The sequence below is a fragment of the Lactuca saligna genome, chromosome 7 (genome assembly GCF_052625555.1).
Source record: "Lactuca saligna cultivar CGN05327 chromosome 7, ASM5262555v1, whole genome shotgun sequence".
NCBI classification, from domain to species: Eukaryota; Viridiplantae; Streptophyta; class Magnoliopsida; order Asterales; family Asteraceae; genus Lactuca; species Lactuca saligna.
Window position 1 is genome coordinate 59690498 of NC_136423.1, and position 24924 is coordinate 59715421.

Sequence of the window (24924 nt, forward strand, 5' to 3'; positions counted from 1 at the left end):
CAACGACTTGGTAAGGTACAAAGTGTGAATTCCATGGGCTAGCACCAAATTCACATTTTTCCTAAAGAAACTAAGATTGGGAATTAAATAAAAAATATTTAGTTACTTTATAATAATCATTATACTTTTAACGAGAATTCAAAGTCATTGTCCTACCCGTTCGGCTAACGACCCTCCACCGATCAAGCAAGCGGTGGGTGAGAGTGCACACCCATTAAGTCGCCATTTTATAGGCAACAACCTTATACCCACCTTATAGACCAGCTTCGTGAATGAGGCCTACTAACGGTAAAACGACTTGTTCTTATACATATATATATAATTAACCATTAATGTTATAAATAGTATAAGTGTTGAATTTTAACTTTTAAAATTCTAAGTGTTGGAATTAAAGTTTATTAAAGTGTGTGAAACTTTTCCAAATTCCAAAACTTGAGGGCAAGTTTTGAACAATTCATAAACTTTTGAATATTCATAACTTATGAGTTTTAATTAAGTGTTTTAAAGCTTTTAATGAAGAGTCTCTTGGAAATCCATAACTTGAGGACAAGTTATGGAGTCCATAAAACATTTATGGGAAAAACTCTTCAAGAAAATGTAACCTACAACTTCATAAAAAAACATTTAAAAGAAAACCTCTTGGAATTCCATAACTTGAGGACAAATTAAGAATTCCATTAAAACACATTAAGATCAAGAATTAACTAACAAACAATTTGCAAATAATTCCTATGATCTAACAAAACTCATATGAACATGAACATCCACATCAACAATTTCAAGAATCATATGAACACATATAAACTTGAAATTTTGATTATAACTTTGAAATTGGTCCACCATCATCATTACCACATCAAAAACAGGTTTTATGAGTCCAAAACAATTTAAGGTAATGATTCTAGACCAATTCCAGCACCAAAACTCGAAGATATGTTGTCTGGGGGTCCAACTCGTCGAGTGCATGAACCAACTCGCCGAGTTGGATGAGTTTTGCCTTGGACTCGTTGAGTCCCTTCATGGACTCAGTGAGTCATCTGTGCAGACAGCATATAATCTTCATTTTCAGCAATTTGCATCAAGTATTTAAACAAGAAAGCTTAGGCTTTGATACCACTGTTGGGTTTTGAACAATCTAACAGTTCCTAAGTGTGCATGTAACCCTAATAAACCTTGGATCTATGCTTGTCTAAATACATGCAAAATAATAATTTTCCCAAGGTTTATAACCTATCTAACATGGCATGGGGAACATTTTAACATAAAGAGTTAGAAGAGATTACATACCTTTTTGATGAGTTTGGTTCTTGAGGAGTTTGAGGGCCAAGCACCAATAGTGTGAATGCCTCAAATGGAATCACAAAACACCACAAACTCTTGGAAAACTTTGAGAGAGTGTATACACTTGTATATTTCGGCTACACACAAGCTCACACACACTAGTTCACTAGTTACACTTAGGCACCATTTCATGCTCCATAAGCATGCTTATATAGTGTGCATGGTTAGGGTGAAACCCTAATAACCCATGACCTTTCCTTTCTAAGGATCCATGGGTTAAAAGCTCCATGGATCATCCATGGACTTCCATATAAGCCTAGCCCATTAACAAAAGAGCATTAGCCCACACTATATAAAACCAATAGCCCATAATAGAATTAGTCTTCCTTTTAATCTCTAAATTAATTCATAATTAATTTAAGACTAAAACTAATTAAATAACATAATCTCATATTAATATATTATAACTTATAATATATTAATAAACATATGTGTATAACTCTCATAAAATTATCCATAAATAGTTTGGATGAGATGCAACCCAAATGGACCATGCCGGGTCGGGTCAAGTATATACCAAATAAGTTATGGACTTAGACACCTTATCCAACAGTAAGGTCATCATGGAGACTATCAATGAGGTGACATGTTCGGGGGTAGTCCCTCTTAAGCCATCGTGTTTATGCGTCAGTGGCCTCAGCAGCGGCCCCTAGCTCCATGATCTGATTCGCTGATGCCCTAGTTTGATCCCCGAGGTGCGAGATTCGCTGAACCATAACAGGAAGGGCCCTATCTTCCGGACCCCCATGACTAAGGTTATAGAAACCTCACTCCATTCCATAAGAAGAATATTGACGTTGTTGTCAGCTCCATCTTTCCAGATCTTTTGCCCAATGGGGCATGGGCCCCTAGCAGCCTAGTCGGTCGGCGAGAACCCTGGAGATGTAAGGAGGGTTAATGAACTTTGAATCTACCTCCGACGACTCCTCATCTTCTTCCTCCTCTAGGTCCTCCTTGGGATCTTCCTCTTTGGGTTCTTCTTCCAATATTTCCTCAGGATCCTCTTCGGGATCCACTTCAATCCACCCACCATTTCCCTGGTTAGGGAAATAGGGGTCTCCGGGCATGTGAAATCTGGCCATATTGTCTGTACGAGAATAGAGACATGAGAAATACATGAAGGGTTTGTATTATTCTAAAATACTCCTATAGTATTTTAATCTTTATGTTTGATTGCAGAGTTTCTTGGTATATAGGGTTGGTAAGTTTTAGATTCGTTAACCACCACGACCATTCCTAAACATATTTTAGTCATATCTCGTACATATATAGTTGATCATGCTATATTTATCCTAGCTATATTTACATAACTATCTAGACTTAACCGTAGTGTTTAACTCCTTTAAATACTTTTTATATGACTATATCGAGTATTTATGCATGTATACTTTTTCTAAAATTACCATTATATTTTAAAAGTATACTTCTTAGTCAGAGTGTTTTAGCCCATTTGTATTTATAGTTATATATCTTATATGGTTTGATATACTTAGTTCACTATAAACAATGCTTTGATATCAATCTGTCACAACCCCAAACTAGAACGGTGGAAACGTCCAGGGGCAGATGATGTAATTATACAATATCATAACAATTGAATATAAATAAATCAAAGCCATACAACCATTATATTGATAATTTAAACGTTTACATAGTATTCAAACATTGTTTGCTTGATATCAAATACATATACAAAAATAAATAATGTGATGTGATGATGCCTCATCCTCCAAAAAACTCTTTGATTACCTGTTTACTGATTTCCTGAGAGTACAAGTGATTTTTGAAAAGTGTCAACAATTAAGTTGTTGATTTCATAAGCATTTTGTACAAAAATGATTTGTAATTTTTTTGTGAAAATGATATTGTATACTTTCAGAAAATCCAGTATTTTCTATAAAATTGAGTTGTAAGTCTTAAATCTCAAGACTAGAAATGTAAGTAACGATGTACTGAAAAATGATGTTACGAAGTTTTATTGTTATATAAAACTACTTTAATGCATGTTAACCGTAAACCAAATATTTTATTAACACTCCATGTGAGTTATTATAACTATGCTAATATGACTAGTGGCCAAAACGTCGTACTTCAGACGTCGAAACTGTTACGATATTTGTCACCCTAGACTGGCTGGTCTAACTGTAGCTAACAGCTGAGGTGCAGGGTTGTCAATCCTATATAGATCTACACATAAGTGTCACACTATCCATACAAAAGACTCTAGTTATAATTTAGGACTTTAATGTGTACTCCGGTAGGTATGATGAAGCTAAATGCCTAACAAATTTGTATCAACCGGTTTACGTGAATTAAAAACCCCTTTTACTTATATACGAAATAATTATACCTTTAAATAATTATATGTTTCTTCTGAAATGATAGTTTAGTGTTGGTGACTCCCAAACATGCTAATTATAGTTTATTCTATGTTGTTTGTTCAGACCATTTATATTATCATTTATATAAACACATAGTAGTGATATTGTCTAGTGTCAAAATGTAAGGTCAAACATCATATTTTTGGGTGGTAACCTACAAAATAGTGAAATAACTAGATTGTACCCCTTTTTGTTAGAAAATTATGTTTTGGGTAATAAGCTTCAAAAACTAATGTAATTTTGCAACCATAATTCTTCTTATGATTTTATAACATAGATTATGTTTTGTTTTGGTTAGTATTACATTTCAAAACCAATATATCACAAATTATTGTATAAAACCTAGTGATAACCATATCTCATGCAAATAATGTTTTATAATTTAACATCAAGATGAACATGCACGTACTGGTGTGATAAACCAAGTTTTTACTTGTATTCCACCCCCCCCCCCCTCCAAAAAAAAAAAAAAAAAAAAAAAAACATGAAAACTCGAAAATGTGGGGGTATGAACTCACCTTGAGTGGATTTGTGGGTTGTTTGAAGTGATGATGTGAAGATTTCCAAGCCTAAACACTTGAATGTGGTTGATGTACCCTTTGAAGACTATATTACCCTAGGAGTTTTAGCACATAATAATGTGTGTAAATATAATGAAACTGACATCAAAGCGTATGAAAACACTAGATAATCAAGAAGAACTTACCAAATTTATAAGAATAAACTTGGAGATTTTTTAACTTGAAGGATCTGGTCTTGATTCTTTGAGAGGAAAAATGGATTGAACAATTGAAGTAATGGAAATCGTGGGGAGTTTGCGGTGATTTTGGCCCTAGATAAAGAAAGAAAGTGATAGGATATATGCTTGGTTGTTTGTTTAAAAATTACCTTGATAACTGTTGGGTATTAATTATTATTGGAAAAGTGTGAAATATCAAGTCAATAGGTCAACCCCCTTTTCAACTTTTATCACCGAAATTTCACTAGGAAACCACCAAAACCATGTGTGATTTCGGCCTTGGTGTGAATTTGGACTAGTGGGGGTTTTGTTCTATCATGTTTTTGGCTTGGCATCACCCACCAAAGGGTGATTTCGGTTGGTATCCTCCCTTAAAGGGTGATTTGGATCCTAAGTGTTCCTTATCATGTGATTTTAGTTTTGTTGTTCCCACTAAAGGGTGATTTTGGTCCTAGGAAAACTGAAATCACTGGGTTGGTGGGGTACTAGGCCGAAAACTCTAAAGCAAGGTTTTAATTCATGATTTATGCTCCAACTATTTGACTTGTCTTGACTTGTTATAACTTGTTGAAGTTTGAAGGTTCATTACGAACATGGTTTTTAAAGTATATATATACATATTTAATTATAAAAATAATGTCTTTTGGCTTCCAAAGATTTATTGCAACAAAGCTATGATGTGGTTGTACCCATACATAGACACACTTTAAACCTTGCTTAATACCAAATTTGCCAGTTGTCACACTCAAGGAAAGGGGTGACTCGATTGAGGAAGCGGGGCAAGTTTGTGTTGGGTTTTTGTATACTACAAAATCCTATGGTGCACATACAGCCCTAAAAGCTTTGGATCTATGTTTTCTCTAATTATACATGCAATATTGTTTCCAAAGCTTTAAGCCTAAAACTAGCATAAACATCATAGAAATGAGTTGTAGAATTACCTCTTTGTTATAGCTTGTATACCTTGTTGTGTTTGGCCTTTAAGAACTTTGTGCCCCAAGTTTTCCACCTCAAATGGAATCACAACACACCTTGGACAAAGGATGACTTTTGAGAGAATATTCTTACACTCAAATCGGCTCATGAACTCTTAGCTAACCTAGTCACCATTTTAGATGCTAAGGGGCTTCTTATATAGTGTGGAAAGATTAGGGTTACACCATGTAAACCCTAATGTGTATGACCTTCCATATTCCTTAGGCTCCATACCTCTAAAGAATCATGGATCATTGGCCCACGCCATAAGAATTAATGATTTACCAAATCAATCCCCATATATTTAATTAGTTTATTTTGATCATAAAATTAATTCCAAATTAATTCTTGATCAATACTAATTAAATAATATGATTTCATGTTAATATATTAGAACTTATAATATATTAACAAATCATAAATAACCTCTTCTCAAAAGTCCATCCTACTAAATTGTCCTGGTGATATGCAATCCAAATGGACCATGATACTCTTGGGTCAAGTACATACCAATTATAGTTATTGGCTTAGATACCTAATACAATAGTCTCCCACTTGGATAAGTCTAATAACTATTATTGCAAGTACGACTCTACAACCCGACTAGCAATCATAGTTCTTAAAAGCCGTTGTCAAAATCTGACCTAGTCAATGACGCGTCCCTTAGATAAAGGATCATATATTCCTCCATTCTAGTTATCATATGGACTGAGACATGGATTCTAATCATTCTCTCTGTCCATCTGTTGTTTCCTGATTTCCGATTAATAACGACCGACTAATGGAACAAATCAAATCAGTCCAGGCTTGGCGAAGCACTTAGGTTTGTCATCACTAAATCATTGAGGGGCCCACAAATATCGCTTTTAACCACATGGAGTAAAAGGAATGGATAAATTTCGACCCAAATGCTCGCTTGTACTTACTCATCAAATTACACACAACAATATGTTTTATAACACCAAGTTACTGTTGCGTTTACATATGTCAATGTGCAACCGACTCGCAACTACAATTCACATGTCTCCATTTCAAGAATATAAGATCTTATCATCTCACAATCACTCGTTATAAAATCCATGAAGTGATTCAAATGAGCGTGGTTTGAATCTTATTCCAGGAGTACTCATGAACACTGTAACTATGTCTAAAACACCTAAAAAAACTACAGACCCATTCATGATAGTCTTGCCTCAATACCTACTTCCAAATTATGATTGATTGTGGGTGGTTTGAATAACCTAGTTATTCATTTAGTCAAAACATCCAGAGTGAAACATAAGAATAATACTAATCCTATATGGCTCGAAAACTTTTCAGTCATATTGATTACTCATTATTCATTGTATAATGTTTCGAACAATCAACTTAATACTTGAATCAAAACAATAGGTGTCCCATGCTCCATGCATGCACACTATGTTTATCTATGGTCCTTTCTTTTTGAAATAGATCAATTGACAAAATTTCAATGATGCTCATTTCACAATTCCAAATCCTTGCCATAAATGTGAAAACATCAAATGCTAGTTATTTACTGCAATCTGTTAGATCCTAAAATTATATGAAATGATCCTCTTGTAATGACTATGCACAAAAGTCATAGAGACTTGGAAACAAACATCACAAAGTATTCCAATGGAGAGCATTTCATGGAAATTAACTTTACATGGATTTAAAGAATAGCTTCCACTTATGGAAATATTTCCATATTCCCATTATGATATGACTTCTGAACAAGAGTAGCCTCCTTTAAGAATATGTCAACATGGTCCATCCATTTTAATACTTCCAACTTCAAGCGACCAATCCTTAGGGAACCTTAGATTGCCATTAACAGTTGTTTAACCACTTTAGTCATATCCGGTTCTATTCCCTTTTCCCTATTAATACACTAGTCATTTGGAAAATTTAGAATAGATAAATATTATAGCACATGTAATCGATCCTATATCTTAAGCATATTGGACACAATTCATAAAGACATGATACTTGACCAGTCTTTTGCTACAATATTTTTATTTACCATGTTCTCATAATTCAAATTATGAAAAGGGACACTGTAATCATAATCGAATTTGAGGATGCAATTAACATTTCCATAAATACAATTTCCTTATGTTGAACCATTCCAACCTAACATTCATATATATTTCACTAAATTTTATCAAAATCTCAATCTAAGCTTTTAGATTTGAAATGAAGTATGAATTCCTCTCCCTTATTTATAGCAAAACAAATTTTCAAACCCTACAACTTGCGATTTGAAACTTTTCTTTTCTATAATTAACATTGCTAACTTTCCACATTTAACATAATTGATTATGCTCCCACTAGCATAATAATAATTACTCTACTAGCATAGCACTTATGCTCCCACTAGCTTTGACATGTACTTAGAAATCAGTTGGACTTCTAGAAATCAACACTTATTGACTTTCATTACCAAAGTTCAGATTTCTAAAATATGAGATACTTTGATAAGATTTTATCTAGGCTTCTCAAACTCATACACCTTTCCTAAGATAGCTCACATGTGTGTCTAAACAATTTAAGAACTTACAACAATAAGTATCAAATGTTTAGACCTGTGCTATTTCTCACAATTCGAATTATGAAAACGGATGTCGTTATCATAATCAAATTTGAGAATGCAAATACCAGAATTGCTATCTCCTTAAATGTACTTAATGAAAGCGTTTCCTCACAATCATTTTCATGAAGTGGAGAGAAATCCAAACTCATATGGATTGAACTTGTTCAATCATAATTTCTTCCCACCTGGTAGCACAAGGGCCTACCATGTATTCCAAGTTGTTAAGCAGCTCACCTTGACTGATCATTGAAACTTTCATTGATCTAGGTGATTTGCTTTATGAAATCAATTGAGAACTTATATAACTCACATGTGTAGCCAACTTTTAACTAGAATGAACGCATAAATAAGAATATGTCAACACGATAGATTGCATACTTCAAGTCGTGCGCTAGTGATAAACAATAGGTTTTGTTCTTGATTAGTTCTTGAAACTTGTCAAGATCTTTAAGACTCCCACTGACCTCTTGACATATAAGATTCTCTTGTCATGAAATATTCAAGAGTTAGTGCAGATTCTTATCAAGACAAACACATCATATAGTTGGTCTTAGTTGGTCTTTATTTTAACCAAAACATTACAACTACCAATTTCAAATATACAAGAGTACAAAACAGTTTACTCTACATTTGATGAGTGTTTTAAACCTTCTTAAGATTATGTCACTCATGACACAATCTTGGAGTATGACTCTAAGACTTTTTTTGGAATGAAGTATGACTCATCTTCTTGATTTAACCATTTCAATAATTCTCGATTCTTCTTAGCCATACAAAAGCACTAAGATATCCTTAGAGGATCAATTGTGATATGGTTTTCCATAATCATTAAGATGATCATAAAACACGATACTAAAGTACTCTCCTATCTTTTCATATCTTTCTGTCTAATTTGATTCTTCTCATTCGTTCTGCCATACATTGAACCTTTTCAAATGTTTCATAATTATACTTAAACTTGTAATCATAACCATGTTTACTAAACTTTAGTAAATCATGATGAACAGTCTTGTCGATCATTATGGTGAACCTGACCAGCGCCCAACCAAGTGTACCCAATCTCCTATTTCTTCAGTGAACTCACATAGTCATGTGAACAATGGATTAATCTTAATTTCCCAAAGACAAAGGTTCTCATTCATCACACACTACAAGTTGCATGACTCCAAGTTTCTATCCAACTGAAACTTGGGTGATGTGAATCTTTCCTTATTTGTCAAATTCTCAACACTACCATAAAAGAAAGAATTAAATTTATATTGCTAACATAGAAACATACAAACATCAATTTTCATAAATCTCATTGCAAGAAAATATAATAAAATAAAAGAAAAACAAAATTTTATTTATTTTTAAAATGCGGAAAAACTTTTCCTTACAATGCAATTACAACTGAAAACTATTTTATTACAAATTTCTAAGCAATCTATCATAACTCTTAAGCAGCAGCTCAAAAATCCGATCTTCTAACCATGCGATGGAAACCCATCTTCGCGATCAGATTCAACCTACTCTTACTTTTAAGCTTCCTTCCTTTTGCATGATTCTACAAAACATCAAAATGAAACCTTTTCACATCATGTAATAAGAATCAAAAATTAGGAACTTAACAGAGTTAGATAGTGGACTTACCTGGAGCAGAGTCAAACTTTTTGATTCTACTTTCTCTCAGATCTTTCAGGTAGTCAGGGCAGCTTCGCTTCCAATGTCCCTTCAATTGGCAGTAGAAACAAATGGCTTCTTTTGCATTGGCACATGAGACGATCTCAGACTTAGCCTTTCTCTTTACCATTTGGTCAACTTGGTTGACTATTGTCGATCCCTTTCCATTGGGAAGAGAATTATTTATGGACCTCCAATGTTACCAATGTCAATGCCCGTGGAAGTTTGAGAAGTAGATCTTCCAATCAAATTTGCTTTTCCAGTGCGCCAAATCATTATTGATTCAGTAGCAACAAGCAAATAGGTAAGACCAATAAGGGTCATGTTGTGCTCTGTCACATAGTAGTCCTTAATGAAATCACTATATGACTCAGGAAGTGATTGAAGAAGCCAGTCAACAACCAACTTCATCGAGACAACGGCACCCAACTTCCACCATGAAAAACGAAATTCATCACTATGTTTTAAATAGATTGAAGTTCCTAGATCCTTTGAGATGCATTGAACTTTTCAATGGCATTTTTAAATCTCGATTGTGCCCTTCAAGTTTGTGACTGGGATGCCAAGGATCACAAACAATGTGTGAATAACCATGCAAATTAGCTTGGTACACTCAATGTTACAACCACCTAATCAATGTGTTACTTAACCAAATGCGTTCCATTGATCTATTCTTAACATCAAGCTACCCTTTGCCACGCACTGCTAGTCCCAGATTAGTGTGCCGGTTAACCACATACGCTCCACTAACGACTTGTCAAGGTGTAAAGTGTAATTTCATGGGATAGCACCATATTCACATTTTTCCTAAAGTAACTAAGATTGGGAATTTTAATAAAGTTTCGTTACTTTATAATTATCATTATACTTATAATGAGAATTAATGTCCTATCCTACCCGTTCGGGTAACGCCCTCCACCAGTCAAGGAAGCAGTGGGTGAGAGTGGACACCAATTAAACTGTTATTTTATAGGTAGTAACCTTATACCCCCCCCCCCCTTATAGACCGGCTTCGTGAATGAGGCCTACTAACGGTAATACTGACTTTACTCTTATACACACACACAAATATATATATATATATATATACTAAACCTTTAATATTATAATAGTATAAGGGTTGAATTTTATATTTTTAAAATTCTGCCGTTTGGAACTAAATGTTTCAAAGTGAGACTATGCATTTACAAATTCCAAAACTTGAGGGCATGTTTTGAACTATTAAAAAACTTTTTGTTTCCATAACTTATGAGTCTAATATATGTTTTATGAAAAGACTCTTGACATTCCATAACCTGAGGACAAGTTATGGAGTTCAGAAAAACATTTATATAAAAAACTCTTCAAGTTCCATAACTTGAGGACAAGTTATGGAAGACTTAAAACCATTTTAAGATGACATTTAAAAATGAGACTTTTCACTTTCGATAACTTGATGACAAGTTATGGATTTCATCAAAAACATTTAGATAAAAAAAATTACAACTAATAAAATCAAACAATTTGTGTATGATCTAATTAAACTCATAAGTTAAGATAATTCATATCAAACAATTTTCAAGAAACTAGCCTAATCATATAAACTAATACAAATCATGAAACTTTGAAAATTATCTTTTATTTGGATGAGAATCATCATTACCATATCAACAAAATCAGATTTTATGAACTAAAACATTTTGTGGTAATGATTTTAATCCAAAAGAGGCCAAAAAATCGAAAAATTATTGTCTGGACAGGCAACTCGTCGAGCCCCATACTGGACTCGATGAGTCCAAGGCAAAACTCATCCTACTCGTCGAGTACAAGAATGGACTCGCCGAGTAGCGTTGTCAGACAGCAATTTCCAGCTTTGAAAATTAACGCGTTGCATGAAATATAAAAGAAAACAACTCAGGGCTCTAACACCACTATTGGGTTTTTGTATATTACAATATCCTTTGGTGCACATACAACCCTAAAATCTTTGGATCTCTATTTTCTCTAATTATACATGCAATATTGTCTCCAAAGCTTTAAGCCTACATCTAGCATAAACATTGTAGAATGAGTTGTAGAATTACCTCTTTATTGTAGCTTGTAGACCTTGTTATGTTTGGCCTTTAAGAACTTAGTGCCCCAAGTGTTTCACCTCAAATGGAATCACAACATACCTTGGACAAAGGATGAGTTTTGAGAGAATATTCTTACACTTAAATCGGATCATGAACTCTTAGACATCTAGTCGCCATTTTGGATGCTAAGGGGCTTCTTATATCATGTGGCAAGATTATGGTTACACCATGTAAACCCTAATGTGTATGACCTTCCATATTCCTTAGGCTCCATGGGTTTAAACCCCCATGGATCATCCAAGAGTTGTAGCATTGGTTTAGCCCAACCTAAAGAATCATGAATCATTGGCCCATACCATAAGAATGAATGATTTACCAAATCAATCCCCATATATTTAGTTCATCTCTTTTGATCACAAAATTAATTCCAAACTAATTCTTGATCAATATTAATTAAATAATATGATAACATGTTAATATATTATAACTTATAATATATTAAAAAAATCATAAATAACCTCTTCTCAAAAGTCCATCCTATCAAATTGTCCTGCTGATATGCAACCCAAATGGACCATGCTAATCTCGGGTAAAGTACATACCAATTATAGTGATGGGCTTACACACCTAATCCAACAGCTAGGCCGTAGCTACATTGGTCCTTTCAGAGTGATTTGTCGAGTTGGTAAGGTAGCTTATCGGTTAGAGCTATCTGCAGATTTGAGCGAGATTCATGACACCTTCCATGTATCCCAGCTGAGGAAGTGTGTAGCTGACAAGACGGCAGTGGTCCCTTTAAAGGACATTCAGGTTGATGATCGCCTGAACTACATTGAGAATTCGGTGCCAGTTTTGGATAAGAAGGTGAAGATCTTGAGAAATAAGAAGGTGCCCTTAGTTAAGGTTCAGTGGCAGCATCAGAGGAGATCCGAGTGGACTTGGGAGCTGGAGTTTGAGATACGTGAGAAGTACCCAGAGTTGTTTCCAGAGAAAGACTTCGAGAGCGAAGTCTGATTCTAGTGGGGGAGAATTGTAACATCTCGACTCCCAGGCATAAATTTAAATTGTTTTATATTCATATTGATAGGGAAACTCAACGAGCTGGAGACCCCAACTCGTCGAGTAAAGACTGAGATTGGTCATATGAGTTTAGAACCAACTCAACGAGTTGGAGCTGAGTGTGAAAACCCTAAATTTTTGGGTTTGCACCCTATTTAGAGGACCTTAAATCCCTTACCTTGACTCCCTCATCAACTTATCACCAACAGACAAACCCTAATCGAGTTACCTTCCATTTTGAGAGTGTGTAAGGCTAAGAGTGTGTGTTTTGATGCATTCCTCGAAGAGTAAAGAGATTGGAACAAGAATGAGTCTATAAATTTGGCATCCATTCAGTTGTAGTAGCCATTTGAAGGTAAAAAGTCATTACCTTGATCACTTGTTTGTTAGATCTCTCTGTTGGAGAGTTCATGGCCATTTCTAGCTTCTTCTTAAGTCATTATTGGTTTTTAGCATGCTTTGAAGCTAAGACTTCAGATCTGGACACTACTAGGCCCTTTAGACTTAAAGACTCAAGCTTTATCAAGCTTTGGCCAATCTTCATGCCTTCAACCCGTTGTTGAGCCTTGTTTTGGCAAAGTTGAGCCTTGGGGCCTTAGTCTCACTTAAAAGTGTCTGAATGAGAAAAAGGGTTGACATAACTCGACGAGTTGATTAGCCAACTCGATGAGTTGGTTAGGGTTTTCCTTGCTATTCTGGACATTATACAAACTAGACGAGTTGGTGAGACAACTCGGTGAGTTGACTCGAATTTTCCTGATATTTTGAGAACAGAAGGAACTCGATGAGTCGCATAGATGCACTCGACGAGTTGAGTCAACTGGGACTTTTGACTTCTGTTGACTTTTAGGGTTTGGTCAAGTTTCGGACTTGGAGATCATGGAGTGGTAAAATGGTCTTTCACCATTTCTGATATTTGGTAGAGGAGTTAGCTTAACACCTTTGGAGTTGTTAATATAAACTGTTAATTAGAGATGATTGTGATATATTTAGGCGGAGTCTAGAACGACAGTTTGAGTGTGAGACCTAATTGCTTTACTTAGGAGGTGAGTCTTCTCACTATACTTACCTGAGTGGTAATACTGTGCAACCGGAGGGTCTTATGTACATATACTGAGATATGTGATATTATGCATTTTATCTATATGATTTATGTTGTGTATTATTCTATCCATTATTGAGATAAGACCAGGGGGTCTATACCGAGTCGTGAGACCGGAGGATCTTCACTGAGATATGGGAATGGAGGGTCCAACCCAAGCTGTGAGACTAGAGGGTCTTCACTGAGACACATGACCAGAGGGTCCTTATCGAGACATAGCCATAAAAGGATAATTATTTGTGTGTGCTATTTTGGGGAACTCACTAAGCTTTGTGCTTACAGTGTTGTATGAAATGTGTTTCAGGTACATCTTAGGATCGTGGGAAGGCGTCGGCATGATTGTACAAACCAACTTGTTGATTTATGTTTAAAGGATTATGAGATACGTAACAAGCAGTATTTATGTTTGTGATTTGAAACATTTATAAATTGAGTATGAGAGATGTTAAATTAGGTTTTGTGTGGAATTAAAATAAAAATTTTATTTGAAATTATAAGTTGTTATAGTATAAGCATATTAACATTATTATTTATTAGAAAGGGATATATATATATATATATATATATATATATATATATATATATATATATATATATATATATATATATATATATATATATATATATATATATATATGGTTAGGTTCATCTTAGACAACCTAATTTTGTGAGAACGTGAGACGCAATCGTAGCCACTCATTTTGTAGATAAAAAACATTTTTAAAATGTAAAATAATTAAAAAAAAATTCGATTTTTTTTCAAATATTCATTTCATCATTCATATTTTCCAAAAAAAAAAATTAAAAATACAATTTTTTTACATATTCTAATAGAATATTAAAATATTAAAATATTTTACATATCTAACAAATCTAGTAAAATATTCTAAAATTCTGAAAAGCGTATTAAAATATTTATGGTGTAATATTCTATTAGAATATTTCACATATTTTTCAAGAAAATAGGTTTTTTTTTATTTTATTTTTTAAATTTAGGTAAAAAAAAAGTTACGATATCGGAATGTTCTTTTATTTTGCGTTTTAAAATTAATTTTAGATTGCGTTTCACAGTATAATAAAATTAGTATTGTCTCAAATGAGCAATATATATATATATATATATATATATATATATATATATATATATATATATATATATATATATATATGTGTGTGTGTGTGTGTGTGTGTATGTGTGTGTGTGCACGTGTGTGTGTTTAGATTCATTTGAGATAATGCTAATTTTTAAGACCGTGAGACCAAATTTAAAAATAATTGTAAAATGAAAAATAAAAAGAAAAATCCAAAAATTCTTTTTTTAATTATTATTTTCGGAACTTTAATTACCTAAAAATTTTTTAAAAAAACTTAAAAATAAAATTAAAAAAATACCGTTTTTTTAATACATGAAATATTCTAATGAAATATTATACTGTAAATATTTTAATGTGATTCGTAGAATATTAGAATATTTTACTAGATTTCTCAGATATCTAGAATATTCTATTTATTCTACTAGAATATATAAAAAAAATGTATTTTTTTTAATTTTTTTTATACTTTTTGGTATTTTTTTATTTTTATTTTTTTGGACAATATAAATTCCGAAAGAAATATTTGAAACAAAAATTTCAAAAATTTTCAATTATTTTGTATTTTAAAAACATTTGTTGTTTTATCTACTAAATAAATTGCTAAGATTACGTCTCACAGTGTCAAAAAATTAAAGTGTTTCACATTAACGTGTATATATATATATATATATATATATATTATATATATATATATATATATATATATATATATATATATATATATATATATATATAATGTGAATATACCCTTAACGATATATAAACTTAGGTACCCAAACTCATCATACTACGTGGTCTTGTATCATATATATATATATATATATATATATATATATATATATATATATATATATATATATATATATATATATATATATATATATATATATAGATAGATAGATATACATTGTAATTTTCTAATGTTCTTATAATTGAACTTCTAACATATTTTACTTCTAAATTTTTTATGAATTTCATATTTATCTTCCGCTAATATAATTTTCATGTTCAATTATAATATATATAGCCTAGTATGTGTTCGCCAGAAAGATGTGATGCAAAAGGAAGACAATAATGAAATTTCGAAAATATTGAAAGTTAATCTAGTTAGGTGTTGATGTTTAAAAACATTATAATGAATATATTAAGCAAAATGAGGTATTTTGGTGGGTTTGGTACTTAAGCTCTTATATACTACTTCCGTCCTAAATTAATTGTCCACATTTGACTTTTTCAGTTTTTATTCTTCAACTTTAACCTTAAATATTTTTCTTTTTTATAAATAATACTTAATACAAAATATATGAATGAATTGTATTTTAAATGTTTTTTCATTGTTATAAGTTTCATTAAGTAATATATAATACAAATAAAAATATTTACCGTTCAAAAAAATATATATATTTAAAGTTAAAGTTGAAGAAAAAAACTTTAAAAGTTCAAATTAGACAATTAATTTGGGACGGAGGAAGTATATATATATATATATATATATATATATATATATATATATATATATATATATATATATATATATATATATATATATATATATATATATATATATATATATATATGAAGAAATAATAAAAGCATGAAAAGGTAACGTAAGACCATTCCTTTTCTAGTGTCAGAGAAAAAGTCGTTTATTTTCTCAGCTTTTTGTAATTAATGTCACCTGCAAAACCTGCTTGTACTTTCCGTTGTCCATTTCTTTATCCATGTCTTCTAAAATGACACAACTGCCCTTCTCTTCTTTCCAAAATCGACCTTTTCTTTTTACAAAAAAAATACATTATCATTAAATAATAATTACATGTTAACATCTTGCTCGACGTTAAAAAAAAACATGTTATAGGTAGTTCATATTATATTTTCAGATGTTTAAAAATATTAGTTATGTCAGATATTTAGAAACTTATATGTTCATCTTAAAAAATATTTTGAGTTTATAAAACAATTTTTCGGAAACCAACCCAAGTAGTTTATTAAAAAACACTAACCAATAAATAAAGAGAAAATGACAGTTACATTACAAAAATTGCCAAAGAAAACCGAAGTTGCAAAAATAGTTTTCAATTTCGCAGATGGAATTGCCACATCTGCGAAATGACCATTCCATCGGCGAATGTACAAGAAGTTAAAACATAACTGTGCTTTAGCTGCTTGTACATTCGCAAGTTTTTTTTTTCTATATATATTGAAAATGTAAGGTAAAATCATAGATGGAATAGCACCATCTGCGATTTACTCTCATTCCATCTGCGAATTTGTGATTTTTTTTTTGTTTTTTGTTTTTTGTTTGTTTTTTTTTTTTTACTATGAAATCAATTGGTTTGACTACGAAATCATGTTGCTATATAAAAAGTTTTGTAGAAAATTATTAGTTTGGTTGTTATTTGTTTAGAAAGTTTCTCTAAAATTTCCTCTAAAAATGATTGAATATTTGGATTGTCTTGTAACCGGTGGGAGATGGCAAGTTAATGGAACTAATCTGGAATACGTATGTCCACAGGGAGGTATTTCTGAATTTGCTTTAATATTTTCTGAGTATATTAGTTATAGCGATTTTGTATCTCTGGTAAGAAGCAAAATTGGTTTGTTAGACAAATATAGAATTAGTCTTCGTTTCCACCATCCTGAATTAAATTATTATATATCTATAGTTGAAGACATGAATGTTAGAATGTTGATAAACGTAATCAAATGTAGTGGAGGAAGGGCTGTGAAAGTGTTTGTGGTGGTTGATGAAGTTGAGGAGGTTAATGGGGGTGGTCAAACTGGAAATCAGCTTGTTGGTAATTTATGCAGTTATAAAGGGAGCAACGATCCGATAGGTACTTTCAATACTCCTAGTGCACCTCAGTTTCACAGTGTTGCTGAAAATGTTAATGTTAGTTATTCACATATTCACTATGTAGATCCTGAGAATTACAAGTTTGTTGGTGATGATGATGTTGGTACATATCTTAATGATGTGGGTGGTCATTGTGATGATGTTGTCGAACAAGAAGTTAATGTTATGAATAGGCGTGTGGTAGATAAAACTAAAAAGAAAAAAAATTCAAGTCAAAAAAATGAAAAAAAAAATCATGTTTACGGGCATTATGTTGATGTTGGTGATGTACGTTTAGATATAACCGAGCTAAAAAGCAATTCCGATAGAGATGAGTTGGGTGATGAAGTTAAAGCTAAGTTTCCCGATAACCTTTTTCAAGGTATGCCTCCTGTACCGGCCTGCCCAGTTGATATTAATGAAGATATCCCAACACAGATGGTAGACATGAATCTTCAAAAGATTCAATGTGAAAGTATATTTAAGAACAAAGAACTTTTAAAACGGTGTATTGGTAAAAAATGTCTTCGAGAAAGTTTCCAGACGAGGACAAGTAGATCCACCAAATCAAGGTGTGAAGTTGTGTGCGTTTCGAAAAATTGTTCTTGGTTACTAAGAGCAAAAGCAATTAAAAATTTTGATGGATTTTTCCAAGTGAATAAATTTGTTGATGTACACACATGTTCTTCAACATTTTTGAAACCTAATCATCGACAAGCAAACAAATATTTTTGGGTGAATATGTTGCTGATGTTTTGGCTGAAGACTATAGTAGAGTTTATCGGGGAAAAGATATTGTTAATGATATGAATGCTCAATTGAATATCAATATCTCATACCATCAGGCTTGACGTGCGCAGCAACATGCATTTTTGTCGTTAAAGGGTACGAAAGAGGATTCTTTTACCAAACTTCCGACATATTGTCACAACTTGGCCAAACATAATCTGGGTACTGACACACATATTAAAACAAATGCTGATGATCGCTTTGAGTTTTTGTACGTTGCACTCGGTTGCTCGGTTAGTATTATAATATTATATTAATTTTTTAATATTTGTTTTGGTGTATTTGAATAGATATACAATGTATTGTAGGTACGCGCTTTTGTCAATTTTTGTAAACCGACCCTAGTAGTAGATGGAGCTCACCTAAAGGGCAAGTTCAAAGGTACCATGTTACTTGCAGTTACTAAGGACGGACAAAACCAAATATTACCGGTTGCATATAGTATACGCAAAAATGAGTGTACCGATTCTTAGACATGGTTTTTTCAAAAACTACATGATTGCATAGGAAATATGCAGGAGCTTACAATTATATCTGATAGGTCTCCATCTATAGCAACATCCGTTGCCAACATTTTTCCTCACGCTCATCATGGAATATGTGGTGTCCATTTGTATCTCAACATAGTATCTAGATTCGGCAAGAGTAAGACGGTTAAAAAAAAATTTTGGAAGGCGTGTAGGGCGTACACAGTTGATGCTTTTGATGCTGCCATGGATGAAAAAGACAAAAGAACCAGTATGGGAGTACTTAAAAAGTATAAATCCAGAAACTTGGTCAAGGGCACATTTTAAAGGGAACCGATACAATCTTATGTCGTCCAACAGTGCGGAGTCTATAAATGCATTATCTAGACACGCACGTAAGGTGCCAATACTTATGTTGATCGATTTTTGTCGTGCAACAATGGTGGTTTCAAAGACTTAACTTTGCAGGTATTAAGTAAATTTTTAATATTAATGTTTTATTAATTTTGATGTTATTGATCTTAACTTCTTCATTTTGGCTGTTTTTTAGCGGAAGCAACAACAATACTTACCCCTTGGGCGGATGAAATTGTAAAAGAAAACAAGAAAACTTTTAGTAAATGGGATGTTCGCATGATCTCAAATACGAAACGCGAGGTCAAAAAGGGGGCAAAAAATGTGATTGTTGATTTCCAACATATGACATGTACATGTAGGCATTGGCAACTTGATGGAATACCTTGTGGTCATGTCATAAGATGTTTAACAGTGAACAATTACCAAGACTACTCGAGGTATGCATTAAATGCTTACTTTACCGAAACTCTAAGGAAAACATATGAGGAATCAATAAACCCTCTGCCAAAGCCATCCGAATGAGAGATCCCCGATGATTTGATGATTGTTAAGCCACCAATAATGGATAAACGTCAACCAGGCAGGCCAAGAAACACATATCCCATTCCATCCCAAGGCGAGGGTCCAATTATAAAAGAGTGTTCTACATGTGGTCAAATAGGACACACGAGAAATAATTGTACTGGAAGGGCGTCCGGTAGTGGAGCACGTCACGTAGTTTCTACTGTAGAAATGGCATTTAATATTGGTGGTTCAGCGAGTTGCTCACAAACCTATAACGCTGATTTTGATATAAAACAACCTTGAAATGAAGAGTAATGACGAGTTGTTAACTTATTATGTATTGTAGTATTTTTATTAAATCTTACAAGACATTGCTATGCTTTCATATTTTAGTTTAGTTTGTTGATTATAACAATTAATGAAGCCTTTATATTATAAAATATAGTTTGCAGATTTTTTTTAACAATTACAACTTGTTATTTAAAAAAAAAACAACAAACGATCCTTTTGCAACCTAATCTGTATAATGATAATATTACAACAATTTTGTAACTAATTTTGAAACTTAGGGAACTGCAATGGGTACTTCTCTTTCTCCATTGTTATATAGTCATCCCTAATTCTCATTTTGTCTTCCAAACGATCTTTTTTTACCATAATGTGTATCAACTGCTCATCCTTCTCAGCAAGCCATTTTTCAGTCGTTTTGATTGCATTCTTACTCTTTTTTATCCAATCTTTATGATCTTTGATTTTTTTTTATTTAGGTCTATCCATTCTTAAGCTTGTTTGCATTCTGATGCAATATCATTAGCAAGTTGAGTGAGAAGTCGAGATTACTCTTTGTCCTCTTCTTGTTGTTCTTCAGCCTTCTTCAATTCTTCAAAATTTTCATGTGACATATATGGCCCGACTGAAGAGGGTGTAAAAAAGGGTCTACCGAATCACAGTAGTAACAATCTACTTCGTTGCATGAGCAAACTTCGAATTTGTGTGAGGAACTCATAATAAAGTCGACATTGTAATAAACTTGTGCTATAAGTGGTATTTATACATACTAGACAGTAATGACAAGTCCAACTTTGAAATGACTAGACAGTAATGACAAGTCATTGCAGTAACCAGAAAATCGTAGTGGAACCCTTAAGTGACAAGACATAAATGATAGTTTGACATGATAAATCACTGCATAAAGCTGAAAATCGTAATCCAAATGTAACCATTTCATAGTCAAAGTTTTAATTCATAGTCCTGTATTTATTTATATAAATAGATGTTTAAGATCTAAAAACCAAACACCCAAATCACCTAAACGAAACGAACTCCCATTATTAGAAATGTCGTCGAATGCAGCAAGTTCTTCGATTGAAGTACCTGGTTCCAATTATGAAAGGCCATGGACGAAAAACGAGGTGTTAGTTCTTACACGATGTTGGCTAATTGTTAAGGATGGTGTATCGCTACTTGCTCCCCCACATTGCCTAATTGGTGATGAATGGACTCGCATAACATCTTTGTTTAACCATGAGATGGGAGAAGGACAACAAAGAGAAAAATTAGATGTTGTTACTAAGTGGATGGATGTAAAGGAAGAAGTGACATGGTTCAATCGAGCATGTAATTATGCGAAAAGTAACAATGTTCGTTCTCGGGATGAAGAAGAGTTCTTGGAAGTTGTTACAGATTTTTACATCTTTGAGCATGATAGTAGAGACTTCGAATATGAGGAAGTTTGGAAGGTTGTTAAAAATAAACATTATTTCATGTAGACTTCTCTAATTTCTGTTCAGAATAACCCATGGACTTGTGTTTTACTTTAATGCTTTGTTTGTATTATGTCGTTGTTTTTCATGTAATTGTTGTAATGTTTGTATTGGTTCATGGAATTCTTGTTAGTAATGTATTCTAATGTATTGTGAAAACTAATGCAATGGGCATTTATTAATTCAAATTAATCATACGAGTTGCTCACATAATAAACTAAAATAGATTTTAAACAAACGAAATACATACGAAATACATGAAAATAACCTAGTACTCACATAATAAACTAAAATAGATTTTAAACAAACGGGATATATTTCAAAATATTCCATGGGGCTTCAAACTGGAATTCCAACCCGTTACTTAATGACTTGTATTCCTCCTTAGCAGCTTCCAAGATGACTTCCTCAGTAGCATTTAAACGGGTGTCGTCAATTTTGGTATAAAGATCGTTGAATAATAGAACTTCGGTTTTCATTTCATACCATCTTGCTAAGATGTCTAGTTCGTCACGATCGTTTCTTGTAGCCATTCAGTTTTCAGTATTGAAAATATTGGTTAAACGGCTCCAAAACATTGGATCGTTCAACTTGCTTGTCTCGTACACATGAATATAAGCACATGTAAGAACCAAGAACTCTTCATTGCTCCATGATATAGAACTCATTTTGATTGAAACAAAGAGAGTAGAATCTAAAAAACAATATTTGAATAGCTGTATTGGTTGTTTAGTAAACTATTTAATTAACTTAATGTCAATTTATAGTAGTTTCTACACAAAATCGCAGTCCAATCTTCTAATATGTCTGCAATTCATAGTCAAAATTAACTGACAAATGCAGTGTACTATACTTATAACACAACAGATCACTGTTCGAGTTGACAAGTCATCCCCCGTCGAATGACAACACAATACATTGCTACTTGAATTGACAAGCAATTTTACCGGGAAAATAAGGAGTCGTCATAAATGGATTCTAATATCCGTTGTAATTGTATCGTATTACTTCCCCCCTTGCAATTATGGACTCACCACATATATGGAGGAATGAAGAGGAGATCGCTTTGGTTCAAGCCTGGATTATAACTGTAGAGGAGGATTTTCCACCGGGTCCCCCACAAGTTCATGCTGGATCATTTTGGTCTCGTGTCTGTCATTTGTTTCACCATTTAATGGGGCGTACTCAATATCGAAGAAGAAGAGATGTCAAAGCGAAGTTTCTGGATTTGAAAATAAAGGTGAAACAATTTCAACGTATTTATAACGAGTTGGATAATGAACATGCAAATACGGATGAAGACATTCTACGGCAGGTGGCTTTGGAACTATACCGTTTTGAATATGATGGTAGCGAGTTTACCCACTTAGATGCATGGAATCTTTTAAAGAACGTCCCTTATTTTTAATATGCATGTTGGTTAAGTTAATTGTTTTTCGTTATTTAAGTTGCTTGTTGTTGTATGTGTTTTTATGTTACTATTTAATAAATGTCTATTTATGTTAATGTATGTTGTTTCCTCAATCGCCAACAAATAATACGACTTAAAATAAATAACTAATACATAATACGCCATAAAATATAAATGGGGTACATAAATAATAATACATAATACGACATAAAATATAAACAGGGTATAGGAATAAGTAATACGTAACACGGCACTAAAATAAAAACGGGGTACATAAAAAACTAATACATAATACTACATAAAATATAAAGGTGCTACATGAATAACTACTGAATTGAGGGAGGTAACAGGACCATCATTTCATTTGGTATTTCCCAATGCACATGTGATGGTATATTATTCACCAACTCAGATCCATATGCAAGTCGATACACAAAATTAGTGAACTTGTAATCAACCATTCTGTGAATGGATTCAGATGTACGGGTTCTTAGATATGCTATAGCGTGGCCACATGGTATACCGTTTTTTTTCCCATTTACCACAAGTACATACCCTTCGTTCAAGTTGTACGTTGGTGGTGGCAAAATTGTCATCGAATTCAAATGTATCCCCATACAAACGTCTTGCCTTCCTGTTATAAGACTTGTTGAGACGTTTCTAAACCTTACTCTTAATGTAAGGGATCAACCCACCAGACAATCTCCCTGTAAAATTTGATATATTTTAATAAAAATAATAGCACAATAAAAAAACTAAATATAACAATCTCCCTTACCCGCCACTTCAGTCCGTTCACCATACTTTGATTGTATCGACGTAGTGATTAACTCAATTATCGTTGTTATAGGAAATTCACATGTGGATATAATTTGTAAAATTTCAGGGATGTCTATCGATTTAACATTGTAACGTACTTTTGGGAAAAATTCTCGTGTCCATTTTGAAATCGGTATATCGTCAAGCCAGTAAATTGGACTCCTAAGCAAGGTGCATAAAGGTGGTTTCCTACATGTACTTTGCAAACTTTCCAAACACAAGTAAAAATCATCAACGCTATATGCATTGCATGACTTCCAAAACAATGATTCGACTTCTGTATTGTTATGTCCGACAGACTCACGTATTTTTTGAGCTATATCTTTAGGACAATATCCATGATAGGAATCCGGGTTGGCACTCTGAACACCAAAGTCTATTTTATCACATAGGTTGCCTATGAAACGAACCTATATGTCCTCACCAAAACAATCTTTTAACCTCATCGTGAACCATCTCCATGATTCTTCACACTCTAAGGTTCCCAAACCAACTGCTAAGAGTAGTGGTTCATGATTTCCATCTAAAGCCACTGCGATGTACATTGTTGTCAGATAGCTCCCAAGAAGGGGTAAATAACCCACATATATCAACGGTATGATGCACCTAAGGAAGGTACGAATCTACATAAAAACGAACACATATTAGTGATAAGTAAAAAGTAATCGAGATACATTACCATGAAATATTATATAACTCAATAAAAGAAGTATGTTAAACCTAAAGCCACAAAACAGAATTGAAAGCGGTTGGTATCGGTTTTCTTAATGGCTGTGAAGGTATTAGGATTTGTTCTTTGAAGGTTATGCAAGAATATTGGTAGCTGAGAAAAGCTTCTTTCGGTGTAAGTACTCATTTTCAAAACCAATGAAAGTGTTTTACAATCATCACACAAATGCAATTATAAATAGAAAATATTGTATCTCTACTGTTCAAAATTCATAGTTTAACTTTTTAAATTCATAGTCAAACCAG